Genomic DNA, 20525 nt, shown 5'->3' with positions numbered 1-20525 from the left:
CATTAATAGATACACACATGAATAAAGTTCTATGGGGCACCTGTAAGTGTATAAATGTTTTAGCCAACAGTATATGGTGAATTCCACCTGGTAGGATCCTGAAGACAATGTCTAATCAGTGAGAACAAAAGTAATTAAAAAGAGATGACTCTTTTCTATCATTTTGATAAAAGGAGTCAACTAATAATGTTCTGATGATCTTCTATGCATCTATGCAATGCAGTAGCTCTTCATGAACAATCATGTCTTGGTACAGCAGGAACAGAAGATTCTCTTGGTAAACATGGAAACTCTGCCAGGCAGTATAGATCTTTTAAGGAGGCTTAAAAATGTTCTCACCCTCCTAGTAATTCTGTTCTGTGTTTGAGAATTCCTGGCTCATCAAGTTTGGGCTTTCCCAACAATGTGTATGGCATCTGTGGCAAGCTGCAGACATCATCAGACGCTTGTCTCTGCAGCTGGAGATGGTATCACCAGGGGAAAGACCTTGCAAAAAACTCTGCTTTTACAAAATGATGATGTAACTAATAAGTGTCAGACATCATCAGAATCTGGAGCTGTGACACACTGCAGGACATGGCACCAGGGGAAGTTATCTTTCATGTCCATGCACCAAAATGTTGTTAAGCAAATGCGATTACCAGTGGGAAGGTTCATTTTTCCAAATTATTCCAACATATAAACAATTTAGATAAGGATTTCAATATTCTAGCTACATCAAGTGTCTGCAATTTGTCACACACTGCATTCACACGGGGTAGATAGTGCTTGAAATGCTATGTCAGCTGAGAGTAGCTGAGGAAGGCAACCTCAAGCTGAGGTCATGATACTGCGTTTTACTGAAGTCCCTAAACCACAATACAGCGGGCTGATCACCTGTCAATTACAAAGTAGTATCCCACATCATTCCTATAAAATTCATCTAATCAAAATGGAAAATGTACAGAATACAAAAGAGGCTTCAGAAAACAGCTGTGGATTTGTTACACTGGTGTTCGGGTTAAGAGTAAAAGTCAATTCCAACTCAAATGATTTGAGCCACCGTGGTGTGATCAGCATACTGTTTTATGAGAAAAGGATATAAGTAACCCATTAGACTTCAATACATTGTCCCAACTGGTAAAGACGTTTTTGAAATGGATATATTTAAATTTGAACAGGGTGAGACAGCATTCTAAAAGCATGACTGAATTTTCAAAATCTACAGCCTATACCTCCACATCCTCAAGGCACACTTTTTAAAAAAATATTATGCTATGCAGAAAAAATGGAACTCAAGGGAGTAAATCCAGGCTTTACGATTTTTTAGCTGAGTATCCAGGTAAGATGCAATTCGCAGAAGTACAGTTCACTGGTGTAGCCTTTTCCTTACGAAATAGAATGATTTGTCCCTATAGATAAGGATTACAAGAAATTCTACTAATTTGCTTATTTTATGCAAAATTTGGCCTTCTTACTTCACTGCCTCAACTTGTATTTATTGGGTATCATTTGTGTTCCAAAGACCATGTTAAGCATTGAAGAATTTTACAGTGTAACCTTTTCCCCAATTAGCTCACTGCCCAAACATGTTAGACTAGTAAGAATTAGGTTTGGTAAACACCATCCTAAGCACAATTACGAGGTGCCATGGGAGTTAAGGGACAAAGACACTGGTACTGTGTTCACCCCCAACTGTAAATTGGCTTGTAAGTGCCAACTGATAAACTTTTAGGAATTTTGCAAGGCAGTCTTTGCAACTATAGGAAATTAAATCAAAGATATAATTAACTAAATCAGATTTAAGAGTATTAACGCATTACATTCTAATTATTTTATAGCATTACACCATTATCTGCATAGTGAAAGTGCCATGTGATGAGTTGTCACTGATATCCTCAATTCTGCTTGCTGGCATCCTTTTGATAGCACAGCTTTGTTGGAACTACACATTTAGAAAAAGAACCACAGCACTTTCTTGGTTTTCATTTTCTGCAGCCTGTTGCTAAACATATATTGATAAACCACTAAGAACATCTCTGCAACAATCTCCTTTTGCTCACCGGCAAGGGAAGCTCCCTAAAGAAAAGCTATGCGAAGTATCATCAAACACTAAACACTAAAGTCTGAACCAGAAATACCACTAGTTACTCAAGATTTTCTCATTGTCAAACCCAAGTCATTTCCTATCATATTCATGGGAGTTATTTGCCTATTCTATTTTTCCTTCCCAGATCCCCTATATGACTACATTTGTCAGTCCCCTTGAGTTGTGATTGAGAGGAGAGTTGATTTTACCAAGGGAATCTGAACAGAAATTAAATCAGTCATGTCCAGAGTGATGGTTTTAGAGATGGTAGATATTTTGTTGTGTTCATCTCCTGATGTATAGATTCTGGAAGCATTGTGCCTAGGGCTACAAATAACACTGCTGACAGCAGCTCCAGGTATCTTACTCCAACTGGTCACATGCTGAACAAATGATAAACTTGTTTCAAACCACTAATATTTGCGAGTGATTTCTTTATTGTAGCCAGATACCAATCTATATTACTTCAAGCCCTACTAATCTCTCACTGAACCACTGAGAGCCACATAAATTTCCCTTCCCACTCCCAACCACAGCAATTATAAATTGGTTCTTTAAAGTGAACCTTCTACTTAAACACATTTAAATCATCCTCTTTACAAATGAAATGAATCTAAACATAATTAGGAATGCATATTCAAAGTTCTTAATATCCTAACACTTATGAACCAATCACACTGAATCACCCAGGTTTGCTGACATTTGAACTTTCAGGTGGGGTCAGACACTGCAATACTGCAATTACACCACCACCTAGGAAACCTGTGTCCCATACTGGAGTGTTTGGCCTGCTCCTGGCTGCTCATCTTCCAATTTAGCTCCTGGTTAATATGCATCACAGGCAGCAACAGTCAGTGCTCAAGTACTCTGGATTTTCCTGTCCACACATGAGATAGAAGTGGAAATTCCAAGTTCCTGGCTTCAACATGGCCCAGAACTGGCTGTTACAGGCATTTGGTGATGAGGGATGGCAGGGGATGGAGGAGGTTGAATTTGTGGACAGAAGATCGCTCTCTGTGCTAAACACTTGGATGATGGAGGTTTACATTATGATCACATTGTTCCTTCAGCCAAACTCAAGTTCATAACCAAGTACCAATTATGTCACTTCATATATGAACCTCTAAGAAAATGAGCATTTTCTCCTTATTCTGGACATGTTCAATGGCACATTTATGATAGTAATGATTCCAGGATACTGTAAACATCTCCATGCACTTCTCTAAATAGATGCAACTTTTTGAAATCTATTTTTGTGTCTTCTCAACTTGACACATAGGGCTCATTAAAAGCTCACACTCAACATATGTATGTCATAATTAATACACTAAATATGGCCAACTAGGGAAGAACTTTCCCTTTGGTTGTATTAGTTTTAATTTTAATTAAGATCATATCTTATATTCCTGTCAGAGCCGAGAAAGTTCTAATCATTTGCTCCCATCCTTTCACTTGAGACATAGACATAGACAACAAAGCTATGAATACCTGCTGATCTGCCACCCATGCTATGTCAAAGTCAGAAATACAGCCTAGGAGGTCTCCTTCTCTGAGACAGGCATTGCCACTTACTTTTCCTGAGTGTCTCTTGCGAGTATAAATGCGTCCAGTGTTGGACTCATTTTCACATTCTTAGCAGCAAACTATGACTAAGAAACACATTCTTCCTTTACCATTATTCTTTTTCAAAGAAATTTTTTTCTTAATTTTGAAAATACAGGCAGAAAGTGATCCTCCAAGTGTGAGTTCACTTCCCAGTTGCTCATAACAGCCCCAGCTGGGCGATGCTAAAGCCAGGAGAGAGACCTCCATCTGCGTTTTGCCCAAAGGTAACAAGGACCTGAGTCCTTGAGCCATCACCAGCTGCTTCTCAGGATGTAGTTCTCAGAGAAGCTGGAATCAGAGCCAGGACTCAAACCCAACTGCTCCAATGTCAAAAATGGGCATCCCACTGAGCATTTTATCCAATGCATGAAACACTTCTCCCTTTTCCTAATATTTTAGAATTTATTTTCACAGCTCATTTTGATGCAAATTATTATGTCTGTTTGCCCTCTGTGTTCATAAACTTTGTTTTTGGAAATCATCCCCTTACTAGTTTTTCTTGCACTGTCAAATACAATTCATTAAGTGGTCATTGCATGAAAGATAGCAATAAATTTAAGTTACAAAAATTTCAAACTGGAAGGAACTAGAAAAATCAATTAGTGCAAACTTGCCTCTTTACAGGTTAAGAAATTCAAAAATTAAACACAATTTAACAAAAGCTAAACAGCTTCAAAGTGACCATGGTAGGAATTTGTTCAAACTTCTTAACTCTCAAGTCAGACTTCTTATTTCACTGCATGTAGAGTTTAAGTTTACTATTAGTCTTGACCATTGTGGCTTTATAGTTTGGAATCCAAGAAGTTGCTGAATTTAAATGATAGGAGGGACTAATTTTATATTCTATATACTTAAATAAAAATGAAGAAAATAAAGTCAAGGACAACACTTTATAAAGCCTAAAACCTATCTCATCTCAGCTAAAAGACAGTGCTACGATGAAAAGTAAATTCACTCCTCTTTTGATGGGCATATGGGTTATTCCCATGTCTTTCCTTTGGTAGAATTGTACTGCTGTAAACATAGGATTACAGATCTCTTTCTTACATGCAGACTTTATTTCTTTTGATATCTTCCAAGAAGTAGATAGCTGGGTCACATATCAATTTTCAGTTCTCTTAGCATTCTCCATACTGACTTATATAGTGGTTGTACTGACATAAGGCAACCTTAATGAAAAAAACAACATCAAAAATATGGAAGTAAACATGCATGTACATATAGTCATCCAGAGAACTATACAGAGAGTATCAAGTCAAGAGGTGAAGATACAATGCTGTATACAACTGTACTTTTAAATCAAACATGGACTCTCTAAGAAACTGTTAAATATATCTTGAAAACAGGATGCTGGACTCTGCCCTTCTGCATACCTACAATATCAGGATACAATTAAATGGCAGAATGATAGACTTTTGGCTGTTTTTGAAGGACTACATTACATGTTGTATACATGCATTGATTTGTCACACTGTATACCGTATGTTTGTATAATTATTATATAAGAGTTAAAAATTACAAGTCCAGGACCAGCGCAGTAACCTAGTGGTTGGTTAAAGTCCTCGGCTTGCATCCACCGGGATCTCATATGGGTGCCAGTTTGTGTCCCTGCTGCTCCACTTCCCATCCAGCTCCCTGCTCTTGGCCTAAGAAATCAGTACATGATGACCCAAAACCTTGAAAACCTGCACCCATGTGGGACACCTGAAAGAAGTTCCTGGCTCCTAGATTCAGATCAGCTCAGCTCATGCATCAGCAGCCTCTTGGGGAGTTAATCAGCAGATGGAAAATATTTCTCGCTGGCTCTCCTTCTTTCTATAAATCTGCCTTTCCAATAAAATGGTAACATTAAAGTTACCAGTATGAAGGTGATTAGGTTTCATTCCTGCCCATGTCAATGCATACTATGACAACAGTAGTGGCTGAAGGTACTGGGTGCCTGGGGAGAGTCCCCAGAGCCTGACTTCAGTCTGTCCTGGTCTTTGAGTGCCTTTCTATATTTGGGAAATGAATAAGCAGAAAGAAGGGTGTTCTAGTTCTGTCTCTTCCTTTCCTTCCCAAATAATTTGTAAAGCTTAAAATTCAGATCAACTGTATGAATACATTAAAGGAACATAGAAGCATATTAAAACTAAGCAGTTATGAGAAGATAATAAACTGTGTTACTTGAAATTTGACATTTTTCCTTCAGACTACTTGCTATTGAGATGTTCATTCAGATGAAACAATGAGACCAAGGAATGAATATTTTCTAAATGAAATGGAATGACCTGAACACCCACTAGAAGCTACTAGAGGAAAGATTAGAGTCAAATTCCGTATTTAGTTACATGTCATTTATAAATGGAAAGTTTCTCCTTTCATCATCTAAACCAAAATAAAATTAACACATCTTCTAAAAAGCAGAAAAAGTTTTAGTTCCTCAAACAAGAATCACACTACACAATTACAAAGTGTTACTCTGTGCATTGTATTAATGTTTTAGAAATTACTGTTTTTACCATTATGTGAGTCTGGATTATTACAGTATCTCTGGCCAAGTTAAAGTAAGCACTTGATGTGTGCACTTTAAGTTTTCAAACTGCACTTGTTATGGCCTGTTAAAACCAGTAACACCTGCCTTGACATTTCTTCAAACATCACAATCCACCCTTCAGAGCTGCCCCTCCCCATCAACTTCAAGTGGCATGTACCACCTCATTTGTGTATTGGTGGTGCTAATCTTTAATCAATAGCTCTGAATCTGTGGACATAGACTATAGGCTGTCATTAAAAAAGAGAATGCAAGAGTTTAGGCACTGGAAATATTATGGCAGCCGATAGTTATTGAACACATTTATAGGAAGGCATAACCATCTTGATCCTGCATTAACTGAAATGCAAGTGATAACACAGGCCACATATTTCAATAAGAAAAGGAGTCAGAAATAAATGGCTATTTACAACAACTTTCATAATACACAGCACTGGATTAGCCACTATCCACCAGTAAGAATACACACAACAAAGATTTATCATAGAATGCAAGCTAACATGCCCATCATAAAAAGTTGAATGTCTTACTTGGCTTTATAAATTTAAAAAAAAGCTTTCTTACAATATTTAATGGTTTATATTCAACTTTCAAAACCGTTAATAAAACAGCTAAAATATATCTTCATTAAACTAAGACATCCCTGCCTCTCTTTCACAAAAATTTAAAAAAATGTTTATCATGTTTATTCTAATAAAGCTGATTTTCTCCTCAAATTAGCTACACTTTGCTAATGATGTTGATCACAATCATATTCTGCACAGATAAAATCTGTTCTTTTAAGGTTTTCAGCAATGATGGAAACAAAAAAAAGAAAAGAAACTAGCCAGGGCAAGTCACTACTTAAAGAAAATGACTAGTAAGTGGTAGATCAAGGACATGAATTCCATTTTTAATCAATATGCTATTTATCTTCCTGGGTCTATAATCAACCTTTTAAACTTGTTCCTGGTTCTAAAAACTTTACTTGTCTCCAAAATGGGATTTTAAACAATTACTATAATAAGAAAAATGTATGCAACCTCCTTTAAAGGAGAATGGCTGTTGTAGGTTAGTGCATTAAGCCTATAGCACAACCACATTCTTTAGGTCGATTTATGGTATGAGGTATGACGACTTCACCTCTGATCCAGTTCCTGCTACAGTGCCAGGGCCAGTAGCAGGTGAGAATGCAAATGACTGGGCTCTTGTACCTCTGTGCAAGACCCAGGGAAAGTTTCTCGCACCGAGCTTCAGCGTAGCCCCACCTCAGCCCCAGGGGTTTGGAGAGTGAACCAAAGAACGGAAGATTTCTTTTTCTGTCTTTCCTTCTGGATCTGTAACTCTGCCTTTTAGAAAAAAAGTTTTTGCTAAAAGAAATAAGCAAAATATAAATCCTAAAATCTATTCTCAAAGTTTAAAAACAAAATCGCTTCAAAAAGAAAACTTTGTTTAGCTTATAGCTGTTAGATTGCTTTTATTTTTCAAAATTTTTGATACATTTATTCACAGAAACTTGAAAAATGACATTTTAAAAAGGACCAGGAAAACATACTTACCAAAGTCATAGGATAGATTATAAGTATTTAAAATGAATGTGTTGCATAAAGAAACCATTATTTCCAAAAAATAAATTACACCCTCAAAGAAAATGTCAATGCTACTCAAATCATTATGATGTAGAGGAAAGTTGTGATTTTAAAAATACGTTTGTGTCCAAAACTACTCTCCTGGCTGTTTTAAATAGTTGTTTTGAAGTGGATTCTTTATGTCACAGCCAATTTACTGTTTCTCTCATTAAAATCTAACTACCATTATGTGAGAGGAGAGAAAAATTGAATAAAGTCAACATTCAAGCAAAAGCATGCAATGGCTGACTCACAGGAAAACCGAAAGTGGTATCTACAAGGAAGCAGGGTTTCTGCTTTCATTTGCTTTCATAGTCATTCAGTCGTTAAAGCAATTAGTTTTAATCTCTTTATAGAGCATAGACCATAAGTGTTTCAGAAACATCAACAAGGCCGCAAGCACTAGAGTAACCAGTCAAGCATTTTTTCCAATGTTCAAGATATAAATGCAGACAAGGGCTCTTCTAAATACTCAAAAATGAGTATCAGGAAAGCCATGCTTCCATTTTCAATTTACTTTTGAAATTCTTTTCCTATGACCTTGTGAAATCCCACCCTACATTTATTCACAAGTGTATGTTCGCATACTTATTTTACTCAAGTATATAAACTCATTGTATTCTAGAGAAGAGATACTTGAGGCACCTGGAAATAACCGTTCACAGATCTCCCTCCATCCTATCTTTCCTTCCACTTTGCTCTGGTTCGTTTCCTTGATACATCTTCACTCCCTCTATTTTCCTGACTTCCTTTTCTCTTTAAGCAAATATTTACTGATCATATTATGAGTTGCAGGAACTGATGTATACAATGGAGTTTAACAGTAAATAATTAGAGAAGGAGCCATATTCGTAAGGTGGATGTACTCCTGCTGAAAGATAAAAGTGAATGGATTTTAAATCAGATGATCCTACATTCAAATCATGGCATCACTTTCCAGCCTTCAGGTAACTATTGCATTTCTTAGAGCTTCCATTTGCACAAAAGAAAACTAACAATCATTTTAATTTCATTATATATTTTGATAATTACATAAAGAATGAAGCTATTCAGATGGAAAATCTGGCATATAACAGATGTCCAATAAATGCTGCATATCTGTTGTCCTCACACACATTTAAAAACACAAAATGCCAAGGTGAAATGGCCTGTGCCAGTAGGGAATGCAACACCCGACCAGCACTCCTCCCACTGGTTTAGGTGAGGGACAAGAGTGTGATGGGCAGAGCTGGGGAGAGATGCGATACTCATTGGTTCCAATAGAGGTCGGGGCTCAGAAGAGAACCAACCCAGGGGTTAAAACCATCAGCTGATCGGAGTGATGGACAGTGGCGAGCACTGTGCTTACTAGTAGTACATGTAGGAGCCTGGACTGGGAATGTCTCAAAGTTTTTTTTTAGGGGGATTCCCCTGAACAAAATGGAGGAATCAAAGCATTAACCAAGAAAAGATGGAAAATGGAGTAGATGAAATCAACCACCTCAGCTTTATGCTTCCAGCGGAAAACTGGACAAGGGGAAACCCTAAGATGGACTATGTCAATCAGTGGACTCTGCACCAGCCTCATCATACCTGGACTGTTGCTGATGATATGTTGGAGCTTCTAATTGATCGAGGTGACGCTCTGCTGGCTCTGCCTACAGACCTGAGAGGGCCTCCCTAAGAGGCCGTTGAACCTGAACTGGACAAGTGGGATGCTGGACTCTGTATGGTGTAAACTTTTAATTAGGGAATCTCAACGGAACTTGAGCTGTGGTTATGCATCAAGGTGAAGGAATTCATGATGGGGGAAGGGTTTGGGGTGAAGAGGGGGGAATCCCAGTACCTATGAAGTTGTGTCATGTAATGCAATTAATGAATAAATGAATATAAAAAAAATAATAAAAAGAAAAGAAAAAAAAAGACAAGTTAAATTTGAGTTAGTAAGTTTATGAAGTCAAGAAAACAAGATACTCCAATGATTCCACACTGGCCTGATACATGCTTCACTTAGAAAACAGTTAAAAACTCAGTGTTTGTGGGGCCTGGCACAGTAGCCTAACAGCTAAGTCCTTGCCTTGCATGCGCCTGGATCCCATGTGGGCGCCAGTGCTAATCATGTTGGCCCCAATTCCCATCCAGCGCCCTGTTTGTGGCCTGGGAAAGAAGTCGAGGACGGCCCAAAGCCTTGGGATCCTGCACCCACATGGGAGACCCAGAGGCAGTGGCTGGCTCCTGGCTTCAGATTGCCATTGAGATCACTTGGGGAGTCAATCAATGGATGGAGGATCTCCCTCTCTGTTTCTCCTCCTCTCTGTATATCTGACTTTCCAATGAAAAAAAAAATAAATCTTTAAATAAATAAATCTTAAAAAAAGGTTGTGTAACCTGTCTGCTATTACCACAGACAGAGAAACGGAGAGGCACTGAGCTGGAGCCAGAACCCCTAGTGGAAAATCAAGCTCACGGAGGGCATCAGAATGGCAAAGGAAAAGGTGATTGCAACCTCACCCTTTCATGTCCACGAAAGTGGGACCATTGTAAACTGCTGATTTGTAGTATTTCGAAGGCGAGTTTTACTTTTGCTTTGCTGTTGTGTAAGAGGTGTTTACAGTGAACGGAAGAACAGCCGTGGAAGCGAGGCCTGTAGCCATGGCTAAAAGCTCTTCTTGCCATTTAATAAGGTGTCACATGAAACAGCTGATGAGCTGAGTGGAGGGGTGGGGAACAGATCTGCTGGTTACTCCGACAGACAGGAACAATGGGCAGGGTAGCAGCTTTCACCAGCAGTGACGGGGCTTCCAGATGTAACAGTTCCACTCTAGGTTTCTAAGCCATGGACTGCTTCCATCCCATCTACAGAAGCAGGTTCCATCACTGGGAAGGAATTCAGATTCTGAACAAAATTTGTTAACAGCAGGCTTCAGTGGAACCCAGAGTGATCTAGACATTAAGTCTCATAGCTGAATATCACAGAATTCTAAAACGTCTGATTGACATCAATAACCTTAATTTTAAACTGATGATTGTATAAAAACAATAAAGAGGCAGTATCAGACTCATGATTACAAGAAGAGCACTTGCAAGCTCTAGGCTCTGAGGTATAAAATCAACTCAGGATAACAGATAGTAATACAATTCAAAGGCAAGCTGGAGAAAATCAGCACTTCTCTGCAAATGAGGAACTCAAATTTCATACTGAACTGCTATCATTCTATCTAATGAAAAGAATATTAAAACAAAGACAGATTTGCCATGTGAAAAATCAGATCCAATGGATACAAGTAATCTTGGTGGTGGAATTAATTCCTTATGTGGAATTTTTTTTTTCAAGAGTCAGATACACACACACATGGCACTCCCATCTGATAATTCACATGCTAAATGCTCGCAACAGTCAACTTGCACACACTGAAGAAAGCAACTGGAAACTCTATCCAGGCCTCCTATGGGTGATAGGGACTCTGATTCTTGAACCATTACTGGCTTCCAACTGGCAGGCAGCGAGAGCCAGGGACCCGAGTTGGGAATCAAGTCTGGGTTTTCTGGTATGACATTCAGGTACCTTCATTGCTACAGAAGTGTCTGCCCTGGGAGTTTCTGCTGTGATTCAGGGAGACAGGTACACGACAACTTCTATCCTCCTTTCCATTATTTCATACTGTCAAGTAGAGAGGAGCCCTTCGATTGTAGCACCTTCCACAATCTCTTTTGAGTTTTCTCTAGGTGAAATTAGCATTGCAAGGACTCATTCTCTACAAGACCAAAGGGATGTAATTAATGAGACATGTGGGAGTTCAGTCCAGGCCTACATTCTGCTAAATGTACCATCTTAGAGATGTCTATTTGTAGATGACGCCTCAAAGTGCTGGGGGAGACTAAAGGAAGTGCAACTCTTAGTCCTGTCCCTCACGGGGTTCCCTCACCTGGTGAGCAGCTAGTCATAGCCACGTGACGAGGGTGACAGAAACACATTGAGAACCCACAGGAGAGACTTCAATTACATGCATGAAGAGCAGAAGCACATTCCTGCAGTCAACAGTTGATAAGGACATCTCTAAGCAGTGAAATAGGTTTCTCTAGCATACCTATGCTTTTCTCATTAAGCTTTTACTTGCTTTTATAATAAGGTATTTTAAATATTTTCTGCAAAGTACAACGGTTACCATTGGTTGGAGCAGGAAAAAAAATCATAGTACGACGTGTAATCACTGTAATATGTATAATTAATTTCTTATTGTAACTGGAATAAATTACTTCAATGCTGGTGAACAAAACCATTCTGCATTGATTATCTCACAGGTCTGGAGGTCCAAAGTTGAAAAACGAGACTCACTGAGATTAAATCCAAGTGCTTGAAGGGCTATCTTCCTGCTAAAGTCCTAGTGGATTGTACATTTCATAGCCTTCTACAGCTTCTAGAGCCTGTGTGAATGCTTTGGCTTCAAAATCAGCAGCCACTAATGAAACCTTTCTCACATCACAGAGCTCTACCGTCAACATATCTGCCTCCTTTGTCAATAACGGACAAGTATGGACACACCCAGATAATCCAGGAGAATGTCCCCTCCATTACATTCTAAATGTGTTCAAAATTGTTTAAGATCTATTTATTTTTATTGGAAAGGTAGATCAGATTTACAAATAGACCCTCCATACCAAATGGCACCAACAGCTGGGGCTGAGCTGATCCAAAGCCAGAAGCCAAGAGCTTCTTCCAAGTCTATGACAGGGGTGCATGGTCCGAAGGCTTTAGTCCAGCCTCCACTGCTTTCTGAGGCCACATGAAAGAAGCTGGTTTGGAAGTGGAGCACCCAGGACACAAACAGGTACCCTCGTGGGATCTTGGTGCTTGCAAGGTGAGGATTTAGCCTTTGAGCCATCATGAACACATCTTGCCAGTATTCTTACCACAGACACAAATGCACAGTGTCATAAAAAATTACCTCATTTCTTCACAGCTCCTTTAGAGAAGAGAATCTTCTTGCAACTACCTTTCCCTTCAATATCTCTTTCCTAAAAAAGACTACGATTTCATTGAACTGGCATAAGAAAATAAATGTTAAATTGTCAGGATGACAGGAGAGCCAATGCACAAGCATAACAAGTGCAGCTGGGTGTTTACCACAACAGTATTCTAGTTGAGGACGGAGGCCCTTCATCCATTGCTAAAGACCTGCTTAAAACCCAAGACAAACAGCCACAGGAATTGCTGCAGTGAAGTTGGGCTTTGAACACAAAATCTAGATGATAGCTTTATTAACAATCCAGTAGTGTAGGAGAATTCTATTAGTTGATCCTCACTTCAGTGTGTTAATGACTCACTTGCAAGCTTAAGACTAATCTTTCTAATAAACATTTCAGAGACCTATTCATATCACCTCTTATACTATGTACCACCTCTTAAACTAAGTGACTATGACTGACTTATGTCGTCATGACTCACCATTCTTCCTTGGCCTGTAGTCTCTTTCTTCCATGAAACCAAGATCATCTCCCTCATTAAGATTTTTTTTAGGCTGAAAAATGTAACCTTCAGCTATGTATCACTGATCCTTTATGTTTTTGAGACTTGCAACATGCGATTCTATGGCAGCATCTTTGACTTTCTTCTTGGCATGTCTGCTTTCCACACTCAAATGGTCAAACAGAGGAAATGACATGTCTGTCTAGCTTTCATTAATCCCGAACATAACCATGAGCACAACACCGCAATGTGATATGACTGCAATACTTGCTAAAGCACTCGAACATATCCATGAAATGCTACTTCCCTGTAATCCCAGGAGTAATCTCCTGGGATTCTTAATTCCAACAACTGAATGGGCATGCCTGAGCTCATATCTGTTCTCATTCGTCAGTGTCCAAGACCAGCCAACTCACCATATTTCTAAGATTTAATGCAAGTGCCTGGCTTTTAACAGTACATTGTAACTACTATTTGAATCGGTATGTCTTATAAAAATACCTCACATGCTGAGAAACTTTCCTAATAAAACTTTTTTGTTTGTGTAAAGTAATTTTCAGACTATTCTGTGCAATTTTACAGTGATCTTAAGTGGTTCAACTCAGGAAATAGTCTAGAATCTTTAGATATTTTTTCCCTCAAAAGTAGAGACATTTTTTTCTGTTTTGGAATGAAAACCACCCAATTGATTAATAATAAGCCATGCCTTGCAGAGAGGGCATCTTTGGTTGACCTGAGCAAAACCAAATGAAATAAGCATGAATCTGTAGAAAAGAAAGACATTCCTAAATGCATTCTAGGAAGATCTTCAAAGTAAAAAGAGACAACTTCACATGTTTTCTTCAAGAGGACTTGGAGGTGAAAATGAAGAAACACCAAAGGTTTTACTTTGCCCTAGTTGTAAAATTCCACAAGGATTTGAAAGGCATGAAATGTCAAAGATCAGTTCCTATCCACCTGCATACCCTATTGGTATTATTGATATGCAATATTTTTGTAAATGGGGAAATTAATACATTTGGATAATGATGTTTCCAAAAACAGCCATGGCCACTGAAATAACTATACTCAGAAATGCATCACTGAAACAGAAGTGTGCTGATAAACACCTCCAATAAGATAAAATCTCACTTGTACATGTAAAATGTACATACTCTGGGGAGTATTGGTTGTCAAACTTGGAAAATTTACTTTATCTGTGTCAACATTAAATCCCCAAACTAACAAACAATAGATGGGCAACACATGAAATCTCTTCAAGGAAAAGGACTTTCTAGGCTTTGAAGTACAAAGGGAAAAGCTGAGAGGAAAAGATGAATAATTGTGAAAAATGTGTATGTACATAAAAAAGGCAACATAAATATGTAAAAAAAATCTCTTTGCAATGAAGGTAAAAAGAATGCTAGTTATGTTTAACACAACAAAACTCCTACAAGTTACTAAGAAAAGCTCTAAGACACTACTAAAGAAATTGGCAAGAGGGATTGTATTCATTTCGTGAGCTGTTGTAATTAAACAGAACAGACTAAGTGGCTTGGGCAACAAAAATCTAATTGCCTCATGGTTCTAAAGGGTAAAAGTCCTAAAACAAAGTGTTGGAAGACTGAATTTCTTTCAAGGCCTTCCTTGCTTGACTTGCTAGAGATCTCTTTTTCAACATTATCAGTGGCTTTCTATAACTCCAGCTAATCTTCCCACAGTGTGACTGTGCCCCTGGGTGAGTTTATTTTACCTTACTTACCACTTTCAAGGAACCTGCTCCTTAAAAACTATAAAATGTTCAAGTACTATAGCTTAAGACTTCAACATCTGAATCAGGACAAGGGTACAACTCAACCCACAAAATATATAAATGATTCTAAAAAATAATATGGGCTTTAAAAGGCGCATAAAAATATTACTTCTTTCAGGTCAAGGCATGCCGACTTGAAAGTAAAATTGTTTTATTCTTTCTTTATCAAACTAGTAATGGAAAAGAAAGAACTGTAACACTGACCATAGTTTAATGTCAGTGCCACTAGAGAATACAGCCCAATGAAAAGCATGAGTCCTACTAGCTTGAGTCATACAGTGGAAGACCATCTGGGGAAGCCAATTTTGAATGTACTAGTAGACCAAGATTATAAAATGCATTCAACTTCAAGAAATAGTAAGTCTCAATAACTCATTTACTTGAGGGAGGAAACTTACTGGAATATTATTCATTTGAGTACCATTTGTATCGGTACTTTTTTTGTTGCCCAAACAAAAATAAATAAATTCATCTTAATACTCACCATGGAGAAACTATGTTTAATAAGCTGTTATTCAACCTTCAAAATATTTATAAATCTATGGAAAACATGAAATATTTAAGCTTAATTTTAGAGTAAAAGTAAAGCTCTACACACTTAAACTGAACAAAAAGTAAAAAGAGGCAGTAAACAGACCTTCAATTACTACTCATGTAACAGAACTCATGTTTGTAATACTAGTAAGAAAAAAAATCACTCCAAATTTGTAAGAATAGTTAACAGACCAGCATTATATTGAAACACTTTGCTGTTACTCCATCAAATATTTTTGGCCAATTGTAGCATTGATATGAGTGACAGCATCACTTAATACCTATTGTCAACGCCTTCACCACTCCATCGTGTTCCTTGAAAACATAAAATGTTGGATATATGGACTGTGATAATTTGAGATTAGTTGATCAATCTTTCACGACGGAGATGTTTTCCTGTTTGGTGTGTCCATCTGAGAATATCCATTACACAAATCTGAAAAAAATCAAAGCTCTCATTTACTAGCTCCATGAGATATTAATGTTTGCAGTCTTCATCCATGTCCCAGGAAAATACATAGCAAAGTATGGCAAGTTCAACACAGATCCACAATTCTAAATCATACAGGATCTTGTAACAAATACAAAGATACAAAGTACACACAACTACAGAGCCTGTGAGGAGGCACAAGTCCTTAGGTTTTGGCTAATCAATTGCCCATCAAGAAAACCATTTCTCCAATAATATCCATTGATTTTCTGGAAATGCTAATTTTTCCACTAGAAGAGAAAAAAACATAGCTGCATAGGATGAATAATACCCCTCAAAAATCACATCCATCTGGTTTGAATTCACATTCAAATCAAGCTAACCTTGGTTTGAAATAAGATCGTTGCAAACACAATTAAGGATCAAAGTGAAATTATGCCAGATTAGGGTGAGCCCTAATTGAATGAGAGAGTTCTTACGAGACATAGCAAAGGACAGACACACACCCCACACACAGAAAAGCCAAACTTGGAGACACAGATGAGCATGATGCTGCTACAAGCCAAGAAATAGGAGATGCGGAAAGCTAATGGTTCCAGAAGATTCTTCCATGGAGCCCTCAGAGACACTAGGTCAAAATCATGATTTTGGACATAATACCTCCAGAACTCAGAAAGGATAATTTCTGATGTTTTAATCATTCAGTCTGTGGCTAATTTCTGCAGGACTCAAAAATAGCAAAGTGGTGTACAGAAACAATTTAGCCACATTTCAGAACAACTAACTCATGGGCTGAATGATAAAGGTGATAACACAGAAAAAGTGTTGGAACCAAGGGGTCAAGGTTAAGGCTCAACTCTGCAACTTTCCACAGAACAAATCAGGGGACTCTTCCAGTTGTGTATTTAATATCACATGGAGACAGAACATCTTTCAAATTCACAAGATGAGAGGATGAAAGGAAGCAGTGGCAGTCGTGAGCATCAGTCAGAAAGGGGGTGATTGTTGGTGGCTGGCGGTGTTATTGCTAATAGTTCAAACAGGGTAAATGTCAACTTGTACTAGGTATCCATTGTTAAATCTGAAAAGGAAGAATATGAGACAAACTCCACACAAGTATATGTTTTGTCTGCTTTCCACTTCTTTCTCTATAATGGAATAAATTTTGGGCTAGAAGGTAGGATTAATTCCTGAAGAAATACTTTAGATTCTGACATGATTCATTTGTCACTTAGACAGGTAAATTATTGGGAATGTCTCAGAACAGGAGTAATCTGAGGTATAGTTATTTTTGGAAATTTTGTGCCAATAATCGTTTGTTATCCTTTCAGTCGTCATGTCTTGCTTCATCCTCATTAACAACAGTGAAAGATGACTGGCATCAAATGCAAAAACAATTGCCTTTATTTAAGTAATAACTATTTCACTGCCTTATGAAATTCAAAACCGTAGTGTCAACTATAATAAATTATTTAACTCTAGGAATAACAACTTAGGTGTCTCGTTAAGACGACGAAATTTGTAACTTGTGCCTTTGAATCTCTTTATAAAATGCAAATATTACCAAGGCAAATTATTCCAAGCATGATCAAATCCATGTGGTCCAAACACATTTTGCATGTTAAAGAAAGTATTGACTGGAGCAGAAAGCCAGACCCGTTCTTCCCTCATCCTCAGCGGAAAATCATAGATGAACCCCAGGTCTTCCCACTGAAGCAGCCAGCCAGTGAGTTCCCCAAAACTCATCTGCACAAGAAGAAGACTGCCAAACTGCAAAGTTAGTTCCCGTGATCATCACTATCTCTCGGTAGTAACCTACCTTGCAAACAGTCACTGTTCTCCAGTCTTCTTCCAGACAAATGGCAAGTTCATGTGACAAGCTTCAATTTTTCACTATTCACATCTATGTGACCTCTTCCAACTTGATTCTACTCCCAAAACACAAATGGTGATTATGGTAGAAAATAACCATCCTTGGCAATTTTCATCATCCTCAACTCTTGGTTGGGCATCTCCCTTAATCTCAGACATGTTATTACAATATTCATCCAATAAGACTCTTTGGCATTTGACTTCTATTACCTTAGCATCTGCATTGCTCACAGCTGGCTTTTACACATGTTAATGTGGATCGAAGTCCTCCTAATCTCCTGAACATTTCAGAAGACATGCTCATACCTGCCCATGGGACATAGCTTGCCCAAATATCCCACTTTTACATTTCTAGTCCTTTCCTTCACCTCCTTTCCATTATACATCTCATGGATTCCTGCTTTAATCCCAGTGTTTCAGTTCCTACTGAAACTCCAACTCTAACTTCCATTCTGACCCTGCTGTCTAAGCAAAGCAAAATTTCTGAAAGCTCCCAAAAAAATCTTGCATTTAAAATCTGATTTGATTTCTTGTTCTCCAACATACCACAAGTTGTTTTAACTCTGTCCATCTACACACATGGAATATCAAAGAGACTAGAACTATGATGTTTGCAGCAATCTGGAGATTAAGAAAATTAAAGCAGACTCAGATAATCATTTTCATTAAAAGAACTTAGAACTCTCGTTACTTAAGACTGCTCCTCCAGAAAAGTACTCGGCCCTATCCCCGCCTCAAATTCACAAAAAACATAGCCCCTCATGAAGTTCTGAGAAACACACACCGTGTGCACTGCTGCCTGGTTGATTCTCCACGTCTTGTAAGAATGAAAAAGCCTGGTCTAGCACCCTCTCCAGAGGCCCCCAGGACACAGTGGCACAGAGAGAAGCACGTTGAAGAAGCTTGCCACAAAATTCATGATGTGAGTCATTATACAAAACATTCTGTTTCACAAATCATTTGTTCAAACAGCAAAGGAGGAGAGAAAGCATAATAAATCTCAATAGACTTGAAAACATAGAGGTCCAAAGTCATACAAGGGCTTTGCTTAAATCTTGATATAAAGAAATATTTGGTGATAATTGTTATCAGAGAAATTTTGAAAATGAATGTATGGACAAGGTTTGAAAATGACTTAGATATTTATTGCTAACTATGTCCACTGTAATAATGACATGGAATATATGTGGAAACATGTTCTTATCGGTTGGATTTGCATAGTTATAATTTACAGGAGATAAGCATTATGTGTAGTATTTCCTTTAAAATATTTTTACCTTAATTAAATTTAAAGATTCAAGATTGGCAAACTGATGGTAACTGAACTTAGGCAAAGAGTGCTTGAACTGTGCCTGGTGTGGTAGGCTAGTGGCTAACGTCCTCACCTTGCACGTGTAGGAATCCCATACAGATGCTGACTCATGTCGTGGCTGCTCTATTTCCCATCCAGCTCCCTGTTTGTGGCCTGGGAAGGCAACTGAGGATGGTCCAAGGCCTTAGAACCCTGCACCCATGTGGGAAACCCAGCAGAGGCTCCTGGCTCTTGGCCTCCAATCAGCTTAGCTCTGGCTATTGAGGCCTCTTGGGAAATGAACCAGTAGATGAACAATCTTTCTCTGTGTCTTCTTCTCTCTGTAAATCTGACTTCCAATAAAATACAAATTTTTTAAAAGTGCATAAACTGTCCTACATATTCATTTGCTTTTTGCTCATACTTAGTTTTCAGAAAAATTTCCAGACAAGTGAATGCATTCATTTCTGCTTATCTCAAAAAGATATCTGGGCCCACCATACAGTGTATTCAAATATGTAAATACAACTGGTGTGCCCAGTTACATGTAAGTTTACATGAAATCATAACAGGCTTGATCATATGGATGAAAGGATTTACAGGGTCATGAGGAGTAAGAAGGTCTAAGGAAGATGATTGGTAGCGTCACATCTGATGGACAACAAGTGCATATTCACAGTATCAGGGGAATAAACCAACAGTAACGTAGAGAAGTCCAAGTAAAACAGGATAAAAGTAATATACGTTAAATTCTAGGCATGTTTCGCAATCCTCTTCTTCCTTCAAGACCACTATCAAAAGTTACAGGTTTGCATTTCCAACGCCAGCTTTGAGACTTTCATTTGCTCTCTTTGAGATTCTACACAGGTTTATTTTGAGTGTGATACTTTTCTTTTTTCCAGCAGATAAAGGTACTGATTAGTACAAGCTTCATAATGTGCTACATGCATATGTATAGCAAATATTAGTGGGAGGGATAGACTCATTGGTAATCAACAAAAAAGCAACAAAAAGAGGGAGGCAAGAAACCTCCTCTGTTCCTTCCAGCAAAGATGCTCACTGATGGAACTCTCCAGGGACTTGTATTAAGAGAAAACTTTAGCTGAATAATCCAAAACCAGTCAGAATGCTGTGCGACTTTTCCTTGGCAGCCTACTACCCAGCGCACACTTGTTTTGCTTTAGTAAGACTAAAACCACACATCCTCTGTGTGCAAGCTATTCATCAAATGTGCCAGGCTGGAAACAGTCGAGATTTTAGATCCCTTGCTGAGAAAAGAAACCTTTCATTGCGCTATCACAGGCACAGCTATTTTTATTTGAATCTCAGTTGAAATATTCCTGCTGC

Source organism: Ochotona princeps, chromosome 11 (assembly GCF_030435755.1).
Source record: "Ochotona princeps isolate mOchPri1 chromosome 11, mOchPri1.hap1, whole genome shotgun sequence".
NCBI classification, from domain to species: Eukaryota; Metazoa; Chordata; class Mammalia; order Lagomorpha; family Ochotonidae; genus Ochotona; species Ochotona princeps.
The sequence above is the reverse complement of the archived record's forward strand: the minus strand, read 5'-3'. Positions refer to the sequence as shown.